Below are 26,018 nucleotides of genomic sequence, written 5' to 3'. Positions count from 1 at the left end.
TAGCATGCCGCGACAGCGTGGACGTGAACCGTATGTGCAGTTGACGGACTTTGAGCGAGGGCGTATAGTGGGCATGCGGGAGGCCGGGTGCACGTACCGCCGAATTGCTCAACACGTGGGGCGTGAGGTCTCCACACTACATCGATGTTGTCGCCAGTGGTCGGCGGAAGGTGCACGTGCCCGTCGACCTGGGACCGGACGGCAGCGACGCACGGATGCACGCCAAGACCGTAGGATCCTACGCAGTGCCGTAGGGGACCGCACCGCCACTTCCCAGCAAATTAGGGACACTGTTGCTCCTGGGGTATCGGCGAGGACCATTCGCAACCGTCTCCATGAAGCTGGGCTACGGTCCCGCACACCGTTAGGCCGTCTTCCGCTCACGCCCCAACATCGTGCAGCCCGCCTCCAGTGGTGTCGCGACAGGCGTGAATGGAGGGACGAATGGAGACGTGTCGTCTTCAGCGATGAGAGTCGCTTCTGCCTTGGTGCCAATGATGGTCGTATGCGTGTTTGGCGCCGTGCAGGTGAGCGCCACAATCAGGACTGCATACGACCAAGGCACACAGGGCCAACACCCGGCATCATGGTGTGGGGAGCGATCTCCTACACTGGCCGTACACCACTGGTGATCGTCGAGGGGACACTGAATAGTGCACGGTACATCCAAACCGTCATCGAACCCATCGTTCTACCATTCCTAGACCGGCAAGGGAACTTGCTGATCCAACAGGACAATGCACGTCCGCATGTATCCCGTGCCACCCAACGTGCTCTAGAAGGTGTAAGTCAACTACCCTGGCCAGCAAGATCTCCGGATCTGTCCCCCATTGAGCATGTTTGGGACTGGATGAAGCGTCGTCTCACGCGGTCTGCACGTCCAGCACGAACGCTGGTCCAACTGAGGCGCCAGGTGGAAATGGCATGGCAAGCCGTTCCACAGGACTACATCCAGCATCTCTACGATCGTCTCCATGGGAGAATAGCAGCCTGCATTGCTGCGAAAGGTGGATATATACTGTACTAGTGCCGACATTGTGCATGCTCTGTTGCCTGTGTCTATGTGCCTGTGGTTCTGTCAGTGTGATCATGTGATGTATCTGACCCCAGGAATGTGTCAATAAAGTTTCCCCTTCCTGGGACAATGAATTCACGGTGTTCTTATTTCAATTTCCAGGAGTGTATAATGTGTATAACAACGTTGTTATCGGCGGCAGGGGTTGCTGTATCTTAACCAGGGATGGATTAGAGTTACAGGACGTAGAAAAAGAGCCGGGAGGACGCATCGTCAAAGGCGTTCTGCATGGGGTAACCCTTTTAAATCTCTACGCTCCCTCCGGTTCAAAAAACAGAGCATCAAGAGCAAAGTTTTTCTGCAGATGTCCCGTATTATCAGAGGCAGAAGCAAGGCGAGATCATCATCGTAGGAGGTTTTAATTCCATCCTCAGGGCTATTGATTCGAAAGACGCAACACCCTTCTGTGGCCCCCGGCAAAACATGATCACCGGCCCAGAACATGAAAGATCCGGTTGAGCGCCGTGGCACCACACGTACTCACTATACGTATGTCTCGGCTGCGGTGACCTCCAGGTTTGACCGAATCTATATAACAGCGGGCATAGCCATGCAAGATTGCGAGGTAATTGCTGTCAGCTTTTCCGACCATCACGCTGTACTAGCTAGCATACAAGGTTTCTCACGTCAAAAAATACTTTTTAGAGGTTCCTGGAAACTAAAGTGTGCCCTGCTCCACATGCTATGAGTCAAAATAGAGTTTCGAGCCCGTTACAGATCGTGGATTAGTCGGAAACGTTTCTTTCATAACGCTAATGAGTGGTGGATGACCCTTGTAAAACCTGGTATCCATAAACTATTTATCAATGTCACCTACAGGATTAATCTAAACAGGAGAAATAACATCGATACTACTACCTTATCACTCGTGAACTGCAAACAAAAGTAGACTACGGGGAGGATCGAGTAAGTGATTTAAAAAAATTCAAAACAGAAATATTAGAACTGCAGGAACAGGAAGGGACTATTCTCACCTGCATGGTTCAAAAATGGCTCTGAGCACTATTGGACCTAACTTCTGAGGTCATCAGTCCCCTAGAACTTAGAACTACTTAAACCTAACTAACCTAAGGACGTCACACACGTCCATGCCCGGGGCAGGATTCGAACCTGCGACCGTAGCGGTCGCGCGGTTCCAGACTGTAGCGCCTAGAACCGCTCGGCCACTTCGGCCGGCTCCACCTGCAAAGATTACGGTCGTATACCAGATGAGAAATGGAGTCTTTACCATCTCACACGAGAGCGGAAAAGGTGCAACCAGAGGTTTCTCAGTAATATACTGTATCCATTTGGGGACGAATTTATTACTCGTGTAGGGATCGGTGAACATTTCCAATGACTGTATAGAGCACAGCCATCTGATGCTCTCAGAACAGCGTGTCTGCTACGTAACTGTATGTCCTCTCTAACAAACGAAATTACCAATATGTGGTCCGCACCAATCACTGAAGAAGAAATTGAAGATGTTCTGAAAGGCTTGCCATAGTACAGGAGTCTGGTCAATTATTAAGAAAGAGTTCATGGAAGTCGTGAGGGAGAAACAGCGATTCAGACGCCTCTGCTCTGAAAAACAACCAGGAATTATCTTGCTTGTTCCCAAGAAACCGATTCCACGGCGGATAACGGAATTCTGGCCGATTACATTGTTAGGTGCTGAGTCGAAAATACTTTCTTGTGTCGTAGCGGTACGGCTAAAGCAAACCCTTCCAGACGTCCTCGGACCAGAACAGACGTGTACCGTGCCTAACAAAAGTACTCGTATTATCGATGGCATTTGTTCCTACTTTCTAGTCATGGCAGCATCCTGCACAACCACGAGGGCTTTTGAGCATATGTTTAGAAAAAGGTTTCGATAACGTCATTCATCAGTATGTCAGACGTGTGCTATAGCATTTCAGGTACCCACCAGAAACAACAGATTTGTTGCTACCAAATCAATACCACCTGGTTTCCAAGGTGCAAACCACCAGGAATATGGCCGACGAATTTCAAATCCAACTATCTGTCCGCCAGGTTTGTCCTTCATCGATAATTCTGTTCGTCGTCTCCTTAGAACCTGTGCTTCGTACCATCAGTGAAACACTCCCTGAATTACAAGTGAGCACACAGCGATTCACCGTGAACGCGTACACCATGATGTTACCCTAATAATTACTGAACTCCAAGACATCGTGGGAATATCATCAATAATGGAAGATTATGACGAAGCAGCAGGGGCGAAGATGAACAACGAAAAAACACAGCTCTTGTGGCTAAGTAAAGATGCTCATCCTATGCCATATCCCTTTACCGAATGTGATGAAATGCAGGAGTTAGGAGTGAAATGCCGGAAAAACATCGACGAGTTAACTGTCGTCAATTTTAAAGGAATGGTCGACAGCTTGAGAGGTGCTCTTCTAGTGAATAGTACGCGATAATTAAACGTCGTTCAAAGTATCGAATGCGTCAACATGCTAGCCCTATCGAAAATGTGGTATGTTGCTCAAAACGTACCATGCGATCGGAAATATATCGCCCGGGTTTATTTGGAAAGGTCATTTGTTTCGGGTAGCCAGGGATCAACTGACGAAACCACTTACCGAAGCGGTCTAGCCTTAATAGATTATGAGGCAAAATATTCAGCCCTTATAGTGAAAAATACGTTGAATACTCTGAAATTGCCAACCAATCGGTCGGACCTACTGAAAGCTGGATGGGGTGTTGCGGGAAATAGAAGTGACAGGAAGATGTCAGCAAGTATAATTCGCGTCTTGCAAACTGCTACATCTGTTTTAGAGCAGACTCCCAATGTTCGGATCTATACTACGAACAACATATTAGAAACCATAGGAAACAACACTCAACGCCCCCCTATCAAACAGACGAAACATAAGATGGTCTGGTCAATTTTTGCAGACAAATCCACGAGTTCACGGTTGCGCTCCGCTGCTTACACGTTTATACACGATTTAATCCCAACAGATGAACACCAAGATATCGTGGGAATATCATCAATAATGGAAGATTATCACGAAGCAGCAGGGACGAAGATGAACAACGAAAAAACACAGCTCTTGTGGCTAAGTAAAGATGCTGAACAGCTGAACAGCTGACTAATCAACCATGCTGCCCACAGTGTGGATTGATTGACTATGCCATACACCGGACTGTAGGCTGCACCACAATTGTAGATCTATGGAAGTGGATAAAGTTTAAATCGGCGAGATTGTTATCTCGCTAATGCTAATAAAATCAACAACAAGAAATTACTATACGTGGACGTTAAAGCATTTCCAGGGTGCAGGACAAGATCACTCACTATGTCTTTAACGAGGGAGGGGAGTCAACACGTGACTTTCAACAACACATCATTCGTGAAAAACAAGCGATTCTCACCGATCCATGGACTAGAGAAAAGTTTTTACCATTTATCCACCTTATCTAAAAGTAACAAGGGCACACACAGCACGGACCGCAAACCAAAGCTATGAGTCCAAAGAAACCGCCGAGAATGAAACGCGTATCTCATATGTACTACCAAAACGTACCAATTCCTACATGTAAAGACTTTAATAGTCTAGAAGTTTAACTGTCTTGTCCTTAGGACATACAAAAACAAGAAATATTCACCTTTGCAAGTTCCTGTGTTTAAACCACAAACCGCAACTGAGTTCCAGTGGATTTCACACTCATATACATATATTGAGGAGTGACTTTACTTTCATCATACAGCAAGTAAAATTTTTCTTAACCACAATTCAACAATTTTGGAAAAAATAAGGTAGCTTAGATGGTAGAGCACTTGCCCGCGAAAGGCGAAGGTCCCGAGTTCGAGTCCCGGTCCGGCACAAAGTGTTAGTCAGCCAGGAAGTGTCATATCAGTGCACACTCCGCTGCAGAGTGAAAATCTCATTTTGGAAACATCTTCGAGGCTGCGGCTACGCCATGTCTCTTCAATATCCTTTCTTCCAGAAGTGCTAGTTCTGCAAGGTTTGCAGAAGAGCTTCTGTGAAATTTGGAAGGTGGGAGATGAGGTATTGGCATAACTGAAGCTGTGGCGACAGTTTGTGAGGCATGCTTGGGTAGCTCAGATGGTGCAACACTTTCCCGCAAAAGGCAAAGGTTCTGAGTCCGAGGCTCGGTCCGGCACACTGTTTTAATCTGCCAGGAAGTTTCATGGTTACTATAATCTCGTCTTTTTCAGGTCCGCTCTATCCAGTCAGAGAGGCAATGCAAGCAAGAGACTGTGGTTTGCAAACAGACTGTAATAGACAAAGATCTTTGAGATACAATTAACTTAACTGCACGTCGCATATCAAAAAAGTATCTTCTCGACTTCGTCTCTAAAATGAAATGTACGCTCTGAAAATTAAAATAACGTTAACAGATCAGAAGAGCAAAGTAGTATATTTTTAAAAAATGTTACCTCCATTATAAATAATGGTAGGCACGACTAAATTGGATCTTAGAGATGCCGAAGTCTGAAGACTACAACAACAACAACATGTTGTTGTTGTTGTGGTCTTCAGTCCTGAGACTGGTTTGATGCAGCTCTCAATGCTACTCTATCCTGTGCAAGCCTCTTCATCTCCCAGCACCTACCGCAACCTACATCCTTCTGAACCTGCTTAGTGTATTCATCTCTTGGTCTCCCTCTACGATTTTTACCCCCCACGCTGCCCTCCAATGCTAAATTTTTGATCCCTTGATGCCTCAGAACATGTCCTACAAACCGGTCCCTCCTTCTTGTCAAGTTGTGCCACAACCTCCTCTTCTCTCCAATCCTATTCAATACTTCCTCATTAGTTATGTGATCTATCCATCTAATCTTCAGCATTCTTCTGAAGCACCACATTTCGAAAGTTTCTATTCTCTTCTTGTCCAAACTATTTATCGTCCATGTTTCACTTCCATACATGGCTACACTCCATACAAATACTTCCCGAAACGACTTCCTGACGCTTAAATCTATACTCGATGTTAACAAATTTCTCTTCTTCAGAAACGCTTTCCTTGCCATTGCCAGTCTACATTTTATATCCTCTCTACTTCGACCATCATCAGTTATTTTGCTCCCCAAATAGCAAAACACCTTTACTATTTTAAGTGTCTCATTTCCTAATCTAATTCCCTCAGCATCACCCGAATTAATTCGACTACATTCCATTATCCGCGTTTTGCTTTTGTTGATGTTCATCTTATATCCTCCTTTGTAACTCCCCACAAAAAATGTAAATGAACCATGAGCCAAGTGTAACCTCCGCACAGAAAAATTAAATAATAAAGTGATGAACCAGACGTAACCTCCCTACAAAAATATTAATTAAATGAATTTTTTAATATTGTAACCTCTGAACAAAATTAATTTTAATGTAACCTCTGAACAAAATTGGCTCCCACTTATGATCTCTATGCTGAAATGCATTCACATTTAATGTAACCACAAAATTCAATTCGTAAATCTGGAAATAATAAAAAAAACAAATTAGTAAACTGATAAATTTTATGAGGAAAGCAGCGCTGCCCTTCGGCCCTGTATTCTGAATAAAAAAGGAAAACTTCTTACCTCAATAAAAACTGCGAATATATCTGCTCTTATGTAGAATATTTTTTTTTTTACACAGCTTCGTGCAATGCTGGCGTACATTTTTTTTTATTCTTGGAAGGAATGATCATCCATTGGAAATATTCTTTAAATTGAAATGAATGCTTTTCTTTAAAAAAGTTACTTTATATTATAAAAATTATTATTGGGGGCATTTATTTTTAAAGAAATTAATGACAGTTAATATACATTACTAGATATGCGCAAGGCTGCTTCTTTACCTTCTACAATAATAGTCATCCTCCAGAGTCCCGACCAGAGCAGACTGCCGACACGCGCAGGTACGCGCCGACTACTGCATACTACTGAAGACTAGCGCAGACTAAGGCCGACTGACGCCGACTCGCGACAAGCAACAACTAACTACATACTACTCTCTGGTCAGAGACTCTGCCATGCCTCGCCCATCGCCGGCAATGCATACGTCTTACATAACCCTCCACTGGGGGGGGGGGGGGGGGGGGGCAAAAATTTGGCAGCGATGGTGAGTCAATTGGACTTGCCATGACCAACAAATTTACTTAATTAACTAAGTTTACAATCACAAAATATATACATATGTATAAGTGCAGAACATGAAATAAAATATAGTGCACATGCACTGAGTACTGAACATATCAGGCAATGACAAAATGTATACATAATGAGTATAAGAAATATTAACAAATGGCAAAAGTGCACACGCACTGTAGTATTGAACATATCAGGAAATCACAAATGTATAGGCAATGAGTACAAATCATATTGAGAAATGACAAAAGTGCACACGCACTATGGTTCAGAATATATCAGCAAATCACAAAATGTATACGGAATGAGGACAAAACATATTAACAAATGACATAAAGTGCACACGCACTATAGTTCAGAACATATCACCAAATCACAAAATGTATATGCAATGAATACAAATCATATTAACAAATGGCATAAAGTGCACACGCACTGTAGTGCAGAACGTATCAGGAAATCACAAAATGTATATGCAATGAATACAAATCATGTTAACAAAATGACAAAAGTGCACACGCACTGTAAAACTCTTTAGCATTTTTACAACAAATAAACATATCAAGGAGTGAAATAAAGTGCACACGCACTGTAGAAGTCTTTAGCATTTTTACATAACATATCATGGAGTGAAATAAAGTGCACACGGATTGTAGAAGTCTTTACCATTTTTACATAACATATCATAGAGTGAAATAAAGTGCACACGCACTGTATAAGTCTTTAGCATTTTTACATAACATATTATGGAGTGAAATAAAGTGCACACTGATTGTAGAAGTCTTTAGCGTTTTTAGGACAACTGATCTTGTTAACAAATGAAATAAAGTGCACACGCACTGTAGATGTCTTTATCATTTTACAAGAACTAGGAAAGGAATGGGAAGGATTGCGTCATGGTTGTACCACATTAGGTTGCACGCAGCTGCACTGAAAGTCCATATCTTTCTACAGAAGCACAACACCAAGTGAGACAATCTGAAGTTCTTTTCCCTGAAGTATTAATCAGTGTAGCCAAGACACTGAAATGTTGTAGTAATATTCCATGTTATCATTTTGGTAGTACATTAGGTACACCAAACAGTGGGACCATAATAACATCTCCGTCGCTCAAGGTGGTGGACAGCATGTCGTGTCAACACCACGTTCTTGTAAGGTACACCAACGTAGAATTAGTGCAAAAACCAAATATAGTGCTCCATGAGCATGAGGATAGGCAGGACAAGCGGATATTGCAGTAATTTCTGGTAATTAGGTCAAAAGGTAAAGGACATTAAATCTTATCCCAGTCATCATTGATAATTACACTAGTCGAGTAACTGATTTTTAAGTAATTCGAGGCACTCATCGCCCAGTTACTGAACATTTCTGTACCACGTATAAAGTATTACAGAATAATGTTCATAAGTTATCTGTTTACAAAGAACATTGGCACTCATTGGCCAGATACAAATCATCAGAAGTCATCATTCAAAACAGGAGCTAATTCATATATATAGCATGAAAGTGACATAATATAAATTTAAAGTACAAGAAGCAGTGGCATTCGTTGGTCATCAAGTATTAATTATTACAAAACGTTTTTCATCCTTCAAGTGACATATGATATATTTAAAAATAATTATTGGCACTCATTGGCCAGTTACAAAGTATTCATATAGTTTTACAAAACATTATTCAGTATTATTCAGAAGTCATCATTCAAAACATGAGTTAATTACTGGAATAGCATTAATGCATAAGTCATCATTCAGTATTACTCAGAACTCATCATTCAAGTGACATAGGATATATTTAACATGTAACACACTGTAACTATTACTCAAGGTCTGTGATTAGAAAAACATCATTCAGTATTACTCAGAACTCTTTTAAACTGGTAGCATTATTTGGGACTGGTAAGACATTTTTTTATATATATTTTTATGCTAGCAATGCATTGCGTTGGGATCGATAATTAATTACTGGGGCATAGCAATATTTGCTTTTGAGTTATTGCTGCAAATGAAGATGTGTAACGTCATTCGTCATGAGTCAGCTGTAGCAAGGTTATGAAACAAATAGAGTATATGTGATCACATTCATGAATGACACACACAAATGGGTAAGAAAAAATGTAAGTACTAGAACAGGTTTAATGACCAACTGCTTATAGCGCATTAATTTCATGAATAATTTCTCCTGGAAAAAAAATACAAAATGGACTATTAAGCTGAAAGAAGAAACGCATATTATGCTGAAAAGAAAAACCTTGGTCCCTGTTAATATTATTTCTTGATAATCTCATTTCAATGGATTCTTTAAGAACACATTCCCAATACGAGAAGCCGGAGAGATCAATTATGTCTTATCATACATTCTCCTGTGTCCTTCGTTAAGGCAGTGTTCCGCCACTGCCGACTTCTCAAGCTCGAACAAGTGTGTGCCGATGATGTTCCACACACCAGTCCCGAATAGTTTGACCAATATACTTCTTTCCACAGTGTCACGGAATTTCATAAGCCCAGGGCTTCCTCAAGCCCAAATTACCTTTAACTGAGCCAAGAAGGGCTTTAGTCTTGACCACCGGCCTAAAAACAGTTTTAATAACATGTTGTTGTTGTCTTCAGTCCTGAGACTGGTTTGATGCAGCTCTCAATGCTACTCTATCCTGTGCAAGCCTCTTCATCTCCCAGCACCTACCGCAACCTACATCCTTCTGAACCTGCTTAGTGTATTCATCTCTTGGTCTCCCTCTACGATTTTTACCCTCCACGCTGCTCTCCAATACTAAATTGGTGATCCCTTGATGCCTCAGAACATGTCCTACCAACCGATCCCTTCTTCTCGTCAAGTTGTGCCACAAAATTTCTCTTCTCCCCAATCCTGTTCAGTACTTCCTCATTAGTTATGTGATCTACCCATCTAATCTTCAGCATTCTTCTGTAGCACCACATTTCAAAAGCTTCTATTCTCTTCTTGTCCAAACTATTTATCGTCCATGTTTCACTTCCATACATGGCTACACTCCATACAAATACTTTCAGAAATGACTTCCTGACACTTAAATCTATACTCGATGTTAACAAATTTCTCTTCTTCAGAAACACTTTCCTTGCCATTGCCAGTCTACATTTTATATCCTCTCTACTTCGACCATCAACAGTTATTTTGCTGCCCAAATAGCAAAACTCCTTTACTACTTTAAGTGTCTCTCCCTAATCTAATTCCCTCAGCATCACCTCATTTAATTCGACTACATTCCATCATCCTCGTTTTGCTTTTGTTGATGTTCATCTTATAACCTCCTTTTAAGACACTGTCCATTCCGTTCAACTGCTCTTGCAAGTCCTTTGCTGTCTCTGACAGAATTACAATGTCATCGGCGAACCTCAAAATTTTTATTTCTTCTCCATGGATTTTAATACCTACTCCTATTTTTTCTTTTGTTTCCTTCACTGCTTGCTAAATATACAGATTGAATAACATAGGGGATAAGCTACAGCCCTGTCTCAAGTCCTTCCCAACCACTGCTTCCGTTTCATGCCCCTCGATTCTTATAACTGCCATCTGGTTTCTGTACAAATTGTAAATAGCCTTTCGCTCCCTGTATTTTACCCCTGACACCTTCAGAATTTGAAAGAGTATTCCAGTCAACATTGTCAAATGCTTTCTCTAAGTCTACAAATGCTAGAAACGTAGGTTTGCCCTTCCTTAATCTAGCTTCTAAGATGAGTCGTAGGGTGAGTATTGCCTCAAGTGTTCCTAAATTTCTACAGAATCCAAACTGATCTTCCCCGAGGTCGGCTTCTACTAGTTTTTCCATTCTTCTGTAAAGAATTCGCGTTAGTATTTTGCAGCTGTGACTTATTAAACTGATAGTTCGGTAATTATCACATCTGTCAACACTTGCTTTCTTTGGGATTGGAATTATTATATTCTTCTTGAAGTCTGAGGGTATTTCGCCTGTTTCATACATCTTGCTCACCAGATGGTAGAGTTTTGTCAGGACTGGCACTCCCAAGGCCGCCAGTAGTTCCAATGGAATGTTGTCTACTCCCGGGGCCTTGTTTCGACTCAGGTCTTTCAGTGCTCTGTCAAACTCTTCACGCAGTATCGTATCTCCCATTTCATCTTCATCTACATCCCCTTCCATTTCCATAATATTGTCCTCAAGTACATCGCCCTTGTATTGACCCTCTATAGACTCCTTCCACCTTTCTGCTTTCCCTTCTTTGCTTAGAACTGGGTTTCCATCTGAGCTCTTGATGTTCATGCAAGTGGTTCTCTTATCTCCAAAGGTCTCTTTAATCTACCTGTAGGCAGTACCTATCTTACCCCTAGTGAGATAAGCCTCTACATTCTTACATTTGTCCTCTAGCCATCCCTGCTTAGCCATTTTGCACTTCCTGTCGATCTCATTTTTGAGACGTTTATACAAATTGCTTCATTTACTGCATTTTTATATTTTCTCCTTTCATCAATTGAATTCAATATATATTCTGTTACCCAAGGATTTCTACTAGCCCTCGTCTTTTTACCTACTTGATCCTCTACTGCCTTCACTACTTCATACCTCACAGCTACCCATTCTTTTTCTACTGTATTTCTTTCCCCCATTCCTGTAAATTGTTCCCTTATGCTGTCCCTGAAACTCTCTACAACCTCTGGTTCTTTGAGTTTATCCAGGTCCCATCTCCTTAAATTCCCACCTTTTTGCAGTTTCTTCAGTTTTAATCTACAGTTCATAACCAATAGATTGTGATCAGAGTCTACATCTGCCCTTGGAAATGTCTTACAATTTAAAACCTGGTCCCTAAATCTCTGTGTTACCATTGTATAATCTATCTGATACCTTTTAGTATCTCCAGGATTTTTCCATGTGTACAACCTTCTTTTATGATTCTTGAACCAAGTGTTAGCTATGATTAAGTTATGCTCTGTGCAAAATTCTAACAGATGGCTTCCTCTTTCATTTCTTAGCCCCAATCCATATCCACCTACTATGTTTCCTTCTCTCCCTTTTCCAACTCTCGAATTCCAGTCAACCATGACTATTAAATTTTCGTCACCCTTCAGTATCTGAATAATTTCTTTTATTTCATCATACATTTCTTCAATTTCTTCGTCATCTGCAGAGCTAGTTGGCATATAAACTTGTACTACTGTAGTAGGCGTGGGCTTCGTATCTATCTTGACCACAATAATGCGTTCACTATGCTGTTTGTAGTAGCTTACCCGCATTCCAGTTTCCTATTCATTATTCAACCTACTCCTGCATTATTCCTATTTGATTCTGTGTTTATAACCCTGTAGTCACCTGACCAAAAGTCTTGTTCCTCCTGCCACCGAACTTCACTAATTCCCACTATATCTAACTTTAAACTATCCATTTCCCTTTTTCAATTTTCTAACCTACCTGCCCGATTAAGGGATCTGACATTCCACGCTCCGATCCGTAGAATGCCAGTTTTCTTTCTCCTGATAACGACATCCTCTTGATTTGTCCCCGTCCGGAGATCCGAATGGGGGACTATTTTACCTCGGGAATATTTTACCCAAGAGGACGCGATCATCATTTACCCATACAGTAAAGCTGCATGCCTTCGGGAAAAATTACGGCCGTAGTTTCCCCTTGCTTTCAGCCGTTCGCAGTACCAGTACAGCAAGGCCGTTTTGGTTAGTGTTACAAGGCCAGATCAGTAAATCATCCAGACTGTTGCCCTTGCAACTACGGAACAGGCTGCTGCCCCTCTTCAGGAACCACACATTTGTCTGGCCTCTCAACAGATACCCCTCCGTTGTGGTTGCACCTATGGTACGGCTACCTGTATCGCTGAGGCACGCAAGTCTCCCCACCAACGGCAAGGCCCATGGTTCTGGGGGGGGGGGGGGGGGAGGGTACAACAACATAAAAAATACAATTTTCTCCCATACCGTATGTGTAGACTTAAGGATTGCCCAAGCACGTACATACCAGTGGAACAATGTAGAGTATAGTAATAACAATAGGTCGGAGTTTCCAGGAAACAGTACCATAGTTGTGGCATTTAACCTGGATTGAATTGAACACGTTGTAACTAACCTGTTTCTACGGGTTATTACGTTATTATTGGGAATGTAAATACTTATTGCTTGTGAAGTTAATTTGAGAAGATTAGGGTCGCCACCGACTCTATCCATACAACTAATCGAAGGTTTGGTCGAGTCGGAAAATAAATTAATTTGGTCACAGACCAAAAACTCACAAAAATACGTACGTTGTGATGTCGCTCATAGCGGATACGATGTAATTAATGGTATTGCCCGTGCACTGTTCACGACAATCAAGCATTTAAAATAAAATAGAAAATGGATGAACACTGCATAAGATCGGCTCCCAGCAACACACCTGAAAATAAGACTTAATCTAAAGCATTTGTTATAAAATACAAGGGGAGACTAATCACTGGACCTGTGCGTAAGGAAACGCGTTGGGTGTGCTAACGGGAAAGCTACGAGGTGAGTGGCTTAGGTGCAAAAACGTAATCTCGGAAGACAAGAGAAAATTGTAGATAAAATCATTTATTTCTAAGATAAGGATGTGAGGCATGTACACAATTCCTGATAACATTAATTCCTAAAACATTAAAGAAAAGCGTCGATACGTTCACCGCTATGATCTACAACTAAAATCATTGGTGTGAATCATTCATACAACTGCTCTTGCCTGATAACTGATCGCAATAACTCGTGAAACGGTACACGTTTCGCAGTACACCCGCGTGCCCACGTGGTTTGTGGAGACGCAATTTCTTGGTATCGTGGACAAGTTGCAACAATATCACATCACGCAATCATGAACAGTTAACGTTCTTTAAAACAAACATGAGACCGGACAGTTAGTTATAACGGTAACCCAACAAAACTCAAATGTTCAACCACGTGGTCGGCTCCCCACGGACGAAAGATACATAAAGCAAGGAAAATTTACGAGAAGGCTAAGATATTAATATTTAGAAAAATGAAAGCTTATACAGGCACAGCTGAAGGCAAACAGACATTCATACAGAAGCGAGTGCTCACTTCTTATCGACACCTTTGTGTGGCGCTCTTCCGGTGGATCCAAGTCTGCTACAGAAATTTACTAAAAGAAAAATCTGCCAAAGTTTTGCGTTCCTCGCTACGACAAGGCAACGCAATCTTTCAGAGTTGAAAAGCGAGACCAAAAGGTAACAGCTCTCCCCTCGCCAAGTAACAGCGCGCCACGCGGTCAGTCTAACTCACCCTTCTTCGACTGGAGCACAGGTGTGGACGCTTCCCGTACCGGCGGCAGACTGCCTCCCGCTTCTCCAGCCTCTTCAACGCTCCGCGTGGCCCGGAAAACCCAAAGATGCCATTTCCGCCACCAACCTAACGCAGGTGGATTTCTCACAAGTAGCGAAAACCTCTTTGCCTACTTGACCACTACGAGAGTTGGCTATTCTGTACAACTGCTGCTGAATCTGTACGACTATCGCAGACTTTCTACAGCAGACTAAGCCACCGTCTAGCAACGTGACATACAACCACATTCATTCAATCGCAAGGAAGGAAAGAGAAATACTAGTGAAGAAACTTGTGGCCTCTCGATTGACCTGGGGCTGTTATCGCGAATAGAGGCGTTGTCACACTGCATTCTCATGGAAAGGACCAATTACTTTGCGTACTTCGCTCAAAGTCATTAGATAATTACTGTACTTCATTTTTAAGTTCAGAGGATAAATTTAGCCGTTGCCACAGCATTCATTATGTGGTCTGAGAATGTCTAGCACAGTCTAGTTCTCCGTTGGCGACTTCACACTCGTAATGAATTCGTGCTTCGCTCAGACCCGCCCGCGCTACTGTTTAATTATACTTCATTAAATGCGAAGAGCTGTTGGCCATCGCAGAGTTTGAGACACGGGATGCGGCAGGTGCTTCCAGTGCGGTGTTTGGCACACACCAGGCTCTGGAGAACTTGCCGCCATCCTGATTAAGAGCGCGCGGGCTGTGGGCACAACTTCAGGCGGAAGGCGAGGCATCAGGACGTGAGCAAGACCGGCTTAACTACTTATGCTGAAAGGTTTCAGCACAACCTGTCTGCAGTATAAGAACGTAACGATATCCTGTGCATTATGCACGCTGCACGCCAACCTCCAAACCAGTAGAGCAAGAATGAGGTTATGGAGCGCAGTTTATACCAGCAGTACAAGGGCTTAAGAATGTAACGCTAGGAGTAGTCTCCCATATTGTCCGCCAGCTTAGATGAGTGGTAACGTGTTTTCCCACCACGAAGTGGGCCCGGGTTCGATTCCAGGTAGCGTTGGAGAATTTTCTCCGCTTGTGGACTAGGTGATGTGTTGCCCTTATCATTATCATCGCATTACCGACGCGGAAGTAGCCCAGTGTGGCGTCATCTGAAATAAGACTTTGCACCCGGCGACCTCCCCCCCCCCCCCTCCCCCCCGTAGAGCCTCACAACCAAGAATGCCACGTGATCATTTCATTTCATCTCACATATATAGCGAGTCCATTTGATTTTGGTTGCATTAAGCATCGCGCACTCGTCATGTTATAACTTAGGTTTCTTGTAAACAGACTATAACACACACGCACACGCACGCACACACACACACACACACACACACACACACACACACACACACACACACACACACACACGCACGCACACTCAAACTCTATATACACTCCTGGAAATGGAAAAAAGAACACATTGACACCGGTGTGTCAGACCCACCATACTTGCTCCGGACACTGCGAGAGGGCTGTACAAGCAATGATCACACGCACGGCACAGCGGACACACCAGGAACCGCGGTGTTGGCCGTCGAATGGCGCTAGCTGCGCAGCATTTGTGCACCGCCGCCGTCAGTGTCAGCCAGTTTGCCGTGGCATACGGAGCTCCATCGCAGTCTTTAACACTGGTAGCATGCCGCGACAGCGTGGACGTGAACCGTATGTGCAGTTGACGGACTTTGAGCGAGGGCGTATAGTGCGCATGCGGGAGGCCGGGTGGACGTACCGCCGAATTGCTCAACACGTGGGGCGTGAGGTCTCCACAGTACATCGATGTTGTCGCCAGTGGTCGGCGGAAGGTGCACGTGCCCGTCGACCTGGGACCGGACCGCAGCGACGCACGGATGCACGCCAAGACCGTAGGATCCTACGCAGTGTCGTAGGGGACCGCACCGCCACTTCCCAGCAAATTAGGGACACTGTTGCTCCTGGGGTATCGGCGAGGACCATTCGCAACCGTCTCCATGAAGCTGGGCTACGGTCCCGCACACCGTTAGGCCGTCTTCCGCTCACGCCCCAACATCGTGCAGCCCGCCTCCAGTGGTGTCGCGACAGGCGTGAATGGAGGGACGAATGGAGACGTGTCGTCTTCAGCGATGAGAGTCGCTTCTGCCTTGGTGCCAATGATGGTCGTATGTGTGTTTGGCGCCGTGCAGGTGAGCGCCACAATCAGGACTGCATACGACCGAGGCACACAGGGCCAACACCCGGCATCATGGTGTGGGGAGCGATTTCCTACACTGGCCGTACACCACTGGTGATCGTCGAGGGAACACTGAATAGTGCACGGTACATCCAAACCGTCATCGAACCCATCGTTCTACCATTCCTAGACCGGCAAGGGAACTTGCTGATCCAACAGGACAATGCACGTCCGCATGTATCCCGTGCCACCCAACGTGCTCTAGAAGGTGTAAGTCAACTACCCTGGCCAGCAAGATCTCCGGATCTGTCCCCCATTGAGCATGTTTGGGACTGGATAAAGCGTCGTCTCACGCGGTCTGCACGTCCAGCACGAACGCTGGTCCAACTGAGGCGCCAGGTGGAAATGGCATGGCAAGCCGTTCCACAGGACTACATCCAGCATCTCTACGATCGTCTCCATGGGAGAATAGCAGCCTGCATTGCTGCGAAAGGTGGATATACACTGTACTAGTGCCGACATTGTGCATGCTCTGTTGCCTGTGTCTATGTGCCTGTGGTTCTGTCAGTGTGATCATGTGATGTATCTGACCCCAGGAATGTGTCAATAAAGTTTCCCCTTCCTGGGACAATGAATTCACGGTGTTCTTATTTCAATTTCCAGGAGTGTATGTTGCCAAAACATTATGATCTGTTTAACAGACTGTTGGTCCACTTTTCAGACACAGTGCAGTTTGCCTGACATGTACTACAAGTCCTTGATATGCTTCCAGAAGCATGTGGCACGGGATATCCACTCCGCAAATTACTACATTCCCGCAAATTATGGGACGATGTTTTGTGGGCTCACTTATGGCGCACGATATGTGTTCCAGTGCTTACAGATCAGGAGAATTTACTGGCTAAGAGATCAATGTGAGTTCACGAGACCACAGCACCACGATTCTGGCCTTGTCACGGAGAACTATCCTGCTGGAAGATATCATCGTCAACAGAGAAGACTTCAACCACGAAGGGATGCAGGTGGTCCGCAATAATGTTCATATAGTTCATTGGCGTCATGGTGTCTTCGATAGGTGAATGGTCGATTTCCGTTTATTGGGAGAATTTCACAAAAGAGTTGTTGACCTGCAAATTAGACGGCATATAGGACGCTGCTGCACCCATTCTTGAGTACAACTGTAGTGTTTAGGATCCGTACCATTTCGGATTGAAGGAAGACATCGAAGCAATTCAGAGGCAGGCTGCTAGATTTGTTGTCGGTAGGTTCGAGCAACGCGTAAATATTACGAAGATGCTTCGGGAACTCAGATGGGGATCCTGGAGGGAAATCGACGCTCTTGACAAAATTTAGAGACGGCATTTGAAGCTGACTGCCAAACGATTCTACTGCCGACAACACACATTTCGAATAAGAGCCACAAAGCTAAGATTCGATAAATTAAGGCTCGTAAGGAGGTACACAGACAGTCGTTTTTCCTTCGCTATATTTGCGAGTGGAACAGGAAGGAAAATTACAAGTAGTCGTACAGGGTAAACCTCCGCCACGCACTGTACGGTGGCTTGCGTAATATCCATATGTCAGGTAAAGGTAGTTGTCTTCTCTATAATGACTGCCAGTCATCTCTCTTCGGCTTAAATTATTTCCTTACTGCGTTACGTGCCCTCAACACCACCAGGAGGCGTTCCACCTCTCGGTGGGCAGTCGTCACAATGTTTTGGCTCATCACTGTCCATTCTCTTTTATAATATGTTTGGATTTAAGCTGTGGCTGGCATTTAACCTGGGACGCAGGATGTTTAGATTACCCTAAGTTACCACTTTACCATAATGTGGCGGAACACCGAATGTATGACTCAAGCCGTCTGCTGCGTCTAGAGGTACCCAAGCACAGTCGTAAATTAACAGTGAGTGGCCAAAAACCTTAAACATCCCAGTACGTATATGGGGTCACCTAAATTAATTTATGTGACACTTAATCTGAATGTACTGCCCCAAATATAAAAACTGAAATATTATTCGATTCCAGGAAACCTAATAACACGCCAACGATCCATTTTGTGAAATATTAAACGTAATTTAATAAAAAAGTACCATGAAACGAAATTCCGACCAAGTTCGTATTGTGAGTAGGCTGTTTATGTGTTTGTATGTTGGCAGCGCTACGTAGCGCTCTGCATTAATAACTCTGACAGCGCTGTGCGCACTCTGTAGGAAACTCTGTGGCTGGTCGGACTAGCAGTTGGAAGTTAACAGTCAGCGGTGATGGAAGTTTGGAGGTGAACAACGAGCAGTGGTGGAGGTTAGAGGTTAATAATTAGCAGGGTTGGAGGTTTGCAGTATTAGCGCGAGCGGACGGTCTCAATGTATATCCGTCATTGAAATTTATTACTGATGATTATATAATTTTTGAACTGGTTGTCTCTTGATTAAGGTAAAATTTCGTAAATACATTGTTTACTCTGCATCAAAATCTTTCCTTTGCTAACCAGATGCCTGTTAGTAGTCAGAGCCTTCTGTAGTTAAAATCTTTTATTTAGCTGGCTCTATTGACGCTTGCTGTATGGCAGTAGTTCGTGTAATGAAGATTTTTGTAAGGTAAGTGACTTATGAAATGTATAGGTTATTGTAACGTTTTCTCCTCATTCAAGGCCATTCTTTTGTATTAATTATTTAAAGTCAGGTTACCATTTTTGAGGATTGCGTTGCGCTTGGATATTGTGGGTCAGTGTTGAAATGATAAAGAATAGCAAAGTGACACTTGCATTCAATTTCACTCAGCAGCTTAAGGACATTGAGTAAGCATCCAGCAGTTGAAGTAAAAACATTTAAGGTGCAGTATGATCAAACAGTCATTACTGCACGGTTCACTGCTGGGTATTACTCGCATGTCTTACTATGTCACAATTCTGAAAAAATTTCGAGTATCGAAAAGACAGCAGCAAATGCGTCTGAGTCGTCTACGATTTACACCATATAACTATGACCTTCCGCAAAATTTCCAGTAAATCACCCTGGCTGCCTGCGTGCGATGACTGCCTGGTCACCTCATCTAAGCCTCTTGCTCTAAGCCCCCGTAGCTCCCCCTGTCCCATATACCCGGCACCAATTTGTATCAGAACTCGTATTACCAGAGCAATACAAATCATTTAAATGGAGTATCTTCCGCAAAAACTATAAGCGGCGTTGCGCTTACGCTATTAACACACGGAAATAAGACAACTATACCACAACTACCTTTTTAAGAGAAAAATCTGTGAGAAGGTGAATAGCCACTTGTAGCTAATGAGCATGACGTGTCGTCATTTGGGCTAAAACAACAACGATGTTCATTTATTGCGAGCACAGAGGTAGTACTTGGCACAGGCATCACTGTGGCTTCGGTAGTGTAGCACAGAACGTGATCAGAATCGATGCACTGGCACACCAGGTGTCCTACTATCTGGAATAAACAGCTGTCTACTTTGTTTAGAATCATTCGCAGCCCAGCAGCCTGCCATGAGGAGGGGCTACGACGAACAAGGAATCGACATAGAGTCGGAAGCAGCAGCCACGGATTCAAGTCTCAGTCGTAGAACTAGCTTCTTGTAGTAAGCCCGACGTCTGGCCTCGATGCCACATTGTGGAGGTACTTCCCGGGTTACTCCAACTGTGGCCGAGCTCTTACCAAGGGGCACTGAGTCACACCCCATACACAACAGCAGCCGACTAAGACAAAGTAATGGGCGCACGTCTTCGCTGTATACTTTAGTTCCGGATGTACGGTCGTTCATCATAGAGCTGGCTATCTCTGAAAGATTCCTGTCAGTCGCCAGTCGCCACTGACGTTACTGCTGTGGCCCACTATAGAGTGGTGTAAACCGAGCCCTGACCGCAGGCATGAACAAAACAGGGGCATGAGCACATCTTGCAGCTAGCTGGCCAGTTACTAACAGCTACCTGACCGGTTACAAGCTCTCCGTCCACTGGGCATGGGTGTGTTAGTATTCCCATACCGACGCAGTGATGATGTAAAAGTACAAAATAAATTATGGATTTTTCAGCCGATGCTTTCTGGACCTTCCCAGCCATTTGGCACCATGACAACATAGCCACCCTGTCCACCCCAAGGTAAGCAGTATTGACTGTTTTTGGTCTTATTAACAATTGTGCAAACGAAATAAATGTAAACCATTGTTAGGTGTGTCTTCATAATGTCTTTCTGACAGTAATTGTCTCTCCTTGCTACTCGCAAATTCCGACTGGTGACGTCTCTTACAATTTTCCTTAATCTATATCTTTAATTTTAATCTCATATTTATCACTATTTTGCTATTATATTTATCACTTTTTTCTAAATAATTGTTAATATATTACACCTTTTTAAAATGTATTGCGATGCTATGGTACTTCCAGATCCACATACTGCTGGGTGTGAGTACATTTGTTACTGCGAGTTGATTAGAAACTAATTAATTTTGTAATTACAATACTCGCAGTTTTGCGTCGGTCTGGGATATAATATCGCTGTTCTGTGCAGTTGAGCTGATATATTTTCTCATCAGCTGTCCACAGATACCACGAGTGCTGTAATATGACATGTGCATGTCTGTTATTAAATTTGTATTCGCTTGTGCTTTTTTCTGCCTTCCAGTGCGAGAACCTTCCAGTACAATTATCATATTGAGAAGGCCCAATGTTCACTAAATGTGTTTCTTTCTTCTCTACAAGCCTATGTAATTGCTTATTACCTAGCATGTTCGTAACCTATGTTCACGATCGTAATATTATTCCGTCATAATAATTGTTTTCGGGGATGAAAATTATTATTCATCTGTGACCGCTGGCCCCTGTCGGATTACCCGCTATGTCACTGCTGTTGTGTGGCTGGGTACCTACTCTCAATGGTCACCGGCATCTACATTCCTAGTCCAGTCCCAGCATACCTTTCCAGCACGCTAATATCGCCAGCACCGGGAATACTTGGCCGAGTCGAGTGCTCCGATAGACTGCACACACGATCACCAAACTTGACTCCCCGCGTGAATATTTTTCATGGCCACTCCACTGCCTCTGTAGGTAAGGGTGTGTTTATGCTGTCCCCTTGGTGTTCGCAGTCCGCCACGGCGATGATGAATCAAGCGCGCTTGGTGTTACCGGGTCCACTGAACCCGCACCATCGCAGTTCGCTACGATCCTCGCCGGATGATATCAAACTGGTTTGTGTTTCGGCTCGCGACCATCGCCGTATATCGTTAAACTTGAGCCGCGATCGGCTGTTTCAAGATCACTCTATCAGTACTGTGAATCACTCCGCTAGCTCTTTGCTCGCTACGTCAACAGCTGTGGATTAATTACTCCTGGCGAGCAGTGAGCAGCTAGGCTGCAGTGAAAATGCAACAAAGTTCCACGCAGGCAGCAAGGTTCGATGTGCCTCTAGTGAGCAGCGACGTGCCGGCAGAGAGGCTGCAGCGTAAATGTTCTCTTAAATTCCCCCCTATCACTGCCTGTCACGGACGCACACTACGTACCTTACTTATTAATTGATCCAAGTCTTCGTTGATTAAAGCTTATGTACCAAAACAAGGGTGGATTATGTTCGAATAGAGCTTGAATGAAATGTTATTTTCACATACACCATCTGATGAAAACAGTCTGGACACCCCTATATAATGCGGAATTGACCGCTGGGTGCCACGAAGTGTGTACCTAACACAGTAAACAGAGGCACGTAGTACAGCGTTTTCAGTAGAGAAACCTTAACAACGGAATGGGTCGGTCAGAACAGATCAGTGACTTTGAACCTAGACTACTCTTTGGATCTCAGCTGAGCAACAGTTCAGTCAGTGACATTTCAAGCCTTCTAAGGCTGCCAAGTCGATTGTTGGTGATGTGACTGTAAACTGGAACTGTGAAGGAACAGTCACAGTTAAACCAAGAAGAGACAAACGTCACATGCTGACTGACACGGAACGTAGCGCATTTCTTACGGCAGCTGTAAAAACTCGCATGAAATCAGCGGAGGGAATCACTGGTGAGGTCCAAAGTGGTACCAGCAGCCCATCTGCACAGTGACTGTGCCCATCAAAAAGAACGGAGTACAGTGATCGAGCAACTACTCATAAGCCGAACATTTTCCAGTCTATGCTGACACTTGAGGATGGCTGTAAACCGGAGAATTTGAGTAATTAATCAATCTATACCCGGTCGCAGAGCGATGGGTGTTTGGGTTTGACAAATGCCTGGAGAAGCTAACTGACGTCATGGTTCAAATGGCTCTGAGCACTATGGGACTTAACTTCTGAGGTCATCAGTCCCCTAGAACTTAGAACTACTTAATCCTAACTAACCTAAGGACATCCCAGACATCCATGCCCGAGGCAGGATTCGAACCTGCGACCGTACGTCATGTGTAGTTCCAACATTAAGTACGGTTAGGCGATCTCAGCGTATGGGAGTGTCTCCCTTGGTTAGCGTGTGGCCTTCTTATGCAGCTTAAGAAAACGCTAAATGCGGGATGATATGCACACTTTTTACAGCGTTATGTATTGTGTATGGTTGAGGAACAGATCGGAGACGATGACTGTTTGTAGAAGCAATGCAATGCACCCAGTTATAAAGCAGAATCTCTAGGACAATAGATCTTGGATGCTTACATTCCTGAAATTGGTTGGTCGGCCAACTATTGGCGTGAACACATCGTAACACCTATTGGATAAGTTACAATCGACTTTGCTCCAGATCTCTGTTCCCAACGTCATTACCTTCTTTGGGGTTCATAAGACGAAGGGTGAACACACCCAGTATTAATGTCCACTTATAGTTGTCTGGCCATTTTTCATTAAATAGTGTACTTACACCTCGTTTGCCGTGTAAAATATTTTTAGAGATGGTACTGCACAGAGCTGACCTTCCATATTATGCACACCATTAGCATGTCTCTTTATGAAGGTCTCTTCTCTTTTACACTCCACACCCGTCTCTGGCCTTGTCTTCGTTGCGTTTGGTAAAAATTCTGGAAAATACTGGGCAGTAGTTCTTTAAATTATTCGCCGGTGATGGTAGAAATTACTTATTTCACAAATGCAATTCCGGCCTTTGGACCATTTTTCACATTGTATTGCAACACCGAAATGAAAACGAAAATGAAGGTCAGAGCGTATGTTTAGAACAGCACGAACATGTCATGTAGACAATAGCACATTACAAAACTGGTGAAAATAAAACATCATTTACATTATGCTTCAGCGCATATCAGACTTTAAAACCCTCCGAGTTGTATACGTGTCATGGGAAGAAGTAAGCCTTTTCGCTGTAGAAATACAGTAACATCAAAAGAGTGCGAAATTCTGTACATCGTGAAATGGTGTAAATTACGTGATGCTATAACATCCGGTTTACGTGTGGACTAAGGCTGTTGGTGCGAAAATACATTCAAAGTCGGACTGCCAGCGCACTAATCAGAGGTAGTACATTCCAGTGATAACACTTGAAATCTTCCTGTCGTAGTATCTTTTTACATCTGTTGACAACATATAGCTTTCTAGCTGCTGGTATAATTGTAGGGTTCAAGGGCATAAAATAGGAAAATTTACTTATAACAAAATAGGATAAAAATACAAATGTTATCTGTTCAAGGGATCTCACACTGCCCTGAGAACGCAAACAGAACATGGCAACAGAACCTCGAGATGTTCTTTCGTTGGCGTATACACTACAACTGGTGAAAACGTAAAAGGCGCAAAATTGTCACCAGTGTTATATCCAACATTGCAACACGATAAATTTGGACTACACAGCACGAGACACAACATCATAAATACCAGATACGTCTTCTGACCGAGCCCAATATGGGGAATTTACTTATCTACATTCACTGCCGGAAAAAAATTAGTACACACTTTTAGAGGTTTCCATTTCACTCAAACTCTACTGTTGCAACAATGTAAATGGAGTACATGAAATTTTTATTTTGCACACACAAATGAAAACGAAACTGGCGAGATAATCCCATCGCCCATAGAATTAACGAAGTAATAATCCTCTAAAATATATTACGTGTTTTCTAATTTCCCAATAATTTTCCATACAAAGTTCACACAATTCCCATGTTACCAATTGTCATATCATTAGTATCATAGAATAGTCTACTCTAGTGATGCCCAGAAGGCCAATGTCAAATCTAGGGTATAGGCAAGTCAAGGGTAGTGACATAGCTCCAGGGGTAAACTCAGGCAATTCCAGGACGAGGTGCCTTAGTCAACCCGGAACACCTTTTGGTAACCATGAACCATTGCAACTTTCAGAAATCTTGCACAGGTAGTGGCATATTTCCGGTCAGATTCCGCCAGGCGATGCTGGCTCCACAGGTAGTCCATGAAAGAGACAGCATCGGTGAGGGAAAGGTCATAGATCGTGAAAATGGTGTGGCCCAAGAGCCACACCATTGCGTTACGTCGCGTTCGGGGGTTGGTCTGAATATCAGGGGTAAGGAACCAGTCGATCGACACAATGTCTGGTGTCGTCCCACCGATCAGCGCTAATAGCACACGTGCAAGGTCCCACACTTCTGTGACGTGAGGGCATAAGAGACGGCGCTCTCTGGTGTCTACGTCACCACATCGGCCGCAAGCAGCCGAGGGCCGTAGGCGGATGGCCGCCAGGCGATGATTAGTGTGTATTCAATTGTTGACGACACGATACCATAGCGCTGAAACTTCCGTGGGAAGGACTGGGTTGTTGATATTAGCCCAAGCTTGGTGCCAGATGACCGACGGTCGTCTGTCCTCTAATTTATGTGGTGTGGGCTGGCCTCTAAGTGCCTGGTAAAGGCGCTTCTAAGTGGTGTAGTCTCCACAGGCAGAAATACAGGCGCTGACTCTGGCATCCAGCCGGTCATACAGATGGCGAGTACTGTTCTCGGATACGATGCTCTGCCCCTGCTATACCTGTTCACGTAATTCTGTAAGAGATGTTGGTTGACGAGTCGCACAAGTCACTTTTCGCCACCCGAGCACACTTGCTTCCTTCAACTGCCGATTAAGCGTCAGTTAAAGTCCCAGCTGACGTGACGGCCCCGAGAGCACCCCACAGGCGAGGCCCCTGCCACCTTCCAGTCACGTTCGGCCAGAACGGAGCCCTCGCGTGCCCCTGGTAAATGCGGCCCTTCAACAACCACCGCTGCAGTCAGCCACTTCCCTGTAGCTAGCCGAGCACAGGCGTACAACCCGTCCCCGTCTACTCTCGCCCACACCATTGTGTTCCAGCGTCCTCTAATCTCCCAGCAATGAGACAGAGACAAACCTAGCACAGATACATTCTAAGACATAAAAGAAGGCGAACCACGAAGGAATCACGTGAATGTGACAGGAGTCGGTAAATGCGATTGAGCCGTGGTAAAACAATTGCTGTTTTGACGAGTGTGCCGCAGCG

The sequence above is a fragment of the Schistocerca nitens genome, chromosome 2, assembly GCF_023898315.1.
Source record: "Schistocerca nitens isolate TAMUIC-IGC-003100 chromosome 2, iqSchNite1.1, whole genome shotgun sequence".
Taxonomy (NCBI): Eukaryota; Metazoa; Arthropoda; class Insecta; order Orthoptera; family Acrididae; genus Schistocerca; species Schistocerca nitens.
The sequence above is the reverse complement of the archived record's forward strand: the minus strand, read 5'-3'. Positions refer to the sequence as shown.